The sequence below is a fragment of the Bactrocera latifrons genome, unplaced genomic scaffold, assembly GCF_001853355.1.
Source record: "Bactrocera latifrons isolate USDA-ARS-PBARC rearing strain unplaced genomic scaffold, ASM185335v1 scaffold_195, whole genome shotgun sequence".
Taxonomy (NCBI): Eukaryota; Metazoa; Arthropoda; class Insecta; order Diptera; family Tephritidae; genus Bactrocera; species Bactrocera latifrons.
In genome coordinates this window covers 331,657-334,230 of record NW_017535463.1, presented here as the reverse complement: position 1 = coordinate 334,230, position 2,574 = coordinate 331,657, and positions in this window count along the sequence as shown.

Here is a 2,574-nt window from a genome sequence, read left to right as displayed (position 1 = left end):
TGTGCTCACTCAATCGTTAGAACGGTAAATAAATTATATTCTTATATATTTCATATCGCAATTAGTAATATGTGAGGCGTATGACTACAATAAACCTTCTGTTTTATGGGGAATTTCGAGCCTTTCTAAAAATAAGTTTTTATTATATTCATTTGCTGAATCAACTTTCGAAATATATTCACATAACGCTGCTTTCTACTTTTTACCTTTTTAGGTGTTTGAAAATGCTTATGGTAGTTACAACTTATGTTTTCCCAACCCCTTATGTCAAATTTTTCTTATTCCACCATATTTGTATAGATTTCCTTACGATCCTTCTTGAACTTAAGCTCACCCTTTTTCGTGACCACACATAAAGTTTTAAATTTTATATTGGAGTATTTTGCACTCCAACCTCTAATTATACTTTTTCCGTCTGTTTTCATTCGCGGTGGTCATAACTGTTAGTATGAGTATTTTAGTGCTGTTCAAAGGAAAGGTGAGGAGAAGGAACGGAATAATGTGAATAAATGTGTGTTTTCAGTTGAATCAACATCTGGTAGAAGCTGGTGCGCTCATTATAAATAGCTCTTCATGCCGAAATTTTGATTTGAAATCTTTTCCAAATTAAAATAATTTTAGGTTTACTAAAGGCAAAAGTCAAAGTGACAAATAAATTTCAAATCACAATTAAAAATAATATAAATAAATAGTAATAAAGCAAGTTAGCTGGTCCTTAAACTCATGAGCTTAGGAAATATTTATTCCAAGACAGTCTGCAGGAGAGTAAAATATATATCCTGGTAGTAGTGCAAGAAAAAGTCGCTTCTTTACTACATAACTTCACATTCTCTATTTTTAATACGAAGCAGAATGGAATCAGCGCAGCAGCTTGGATACAATTTGATTGCACGCTTGGCACATTCAGAATGCTGTGAGTCTTATTATCTTTATAGTTGCATTTCATGGTATATTGGGTATGTGAAATGGAGTAATGCCGCAATAAAGCGAAGAAACAATTGTCCGGCAGAGAAATGTTGGCTGAGAGATTCGAAAATGAGGTTAAGACGGAAACGAAATAAGAAAGTATTTATTGTTGAATAATTTTATAATTTCCTTGGTGAATATGACTGTTGGCTTACGAATCCGTGAGTGTAAGTTTTTCATTTTTTTGAACCTAAATTTTTCATATGGTGAAAATAGAATAGCGCCAATAGCTGACAAAATAGTACATTCAGCCTTTTCAATGTTAAACTTCACAACCATATTCATGGAAATCCGAGCCCAGCTGGCTATGAATTAGTAAGTCAAAGAAACTCGCTTACTTACTTTTCATATTTATATACTTACTTTGGAGTCGTATTATGGCAAATGAGGGCATAAAATAAGCGCACGCTTAGCAAATAATTTGGCTATTTAATTTAATTAAAAGAGGTCATGAACATTCATATGTGAACTATTATTGTTGGTGTATTGCAATTCTCTGAATGAATACACAGGTGTACATTCAGCGGTCAACGATTAATGAAATTGATTAAGGATTTTCAAGAATTTCACAATGCGTGCGGCCTTTTGAAATTATACGGATATACATGCATATGATATTACATAAAGACACGAATACAAATAAGCCTATGGGAAATGTGGAGTGACGTTCTGGGATACATATGTATGTGTAGATATGTATTGAAGTCAGTAATAAATTATTTTACGTTCGCAATAATTACATTTGCTTTATGACGGAATGTCAGCAGCTTCTTATCAATAAACAGCCATGAATTTCACTTTGAATGCCATAACTGCTTTCCAAATTATGGCATGCGAACATATTTACCAAATATAAAAAAAAAAAATTATTTCATTTTGCGGTAGCTTTCTGTGTTTATATTTGTTCTTCTGTAAACTCCTTTCAGATTCGTGGCTTGAGTAAATACACATGCTTTTGCGGCGACGAAACAAACTGATCAATATGAGTGTGACACAGGCGTGTTTCTGCTGTGTTTTAAATAAGGAAAAACAAGAACTGCATATGTCGAATATGTAATAAGGTTGTATGTGAACATGAACAACAAAGATGAAATAGAAAACAAAAATCTGCAATATTTAATACGTGTCAAGAATGCTTAAACTATTTATTTTTGAATTATTATTAAAATAATACAATGTTTATACAAAAGAAAATTAAATTTATTTTCAAGCGCCGGCTAACGACTGCTCCATTTGCTTGCTCGCTAATGAATGCCAACTCACTCGGTGACATATGAAAATAATTTACTGAACTAAGGAAAGCACAAAAAATCTAAAATACTTGTGTCTGCTGCACATGGTCAAACTAAAGCGAGAAAGGATTAATTTCTTTTAATTGCTTTATTTATTTTTACCGAAATTCATAGAAATATGCTTCATAAAATAACAGCACGCAATGAAGAAAATTCGTAAGCTCTTTGGCCATTGACACCAGAGTAAAATAATTGTTTGCCAATTTATTATTTTTATACTCCCGCAACAAAGTTGCTAAAGAGAGTATTATAGTTTTGTTCACATAACGGTTGTTTGTAAGTCCTAAAACTAAAAGAGTCAGATATAGGGTTATAT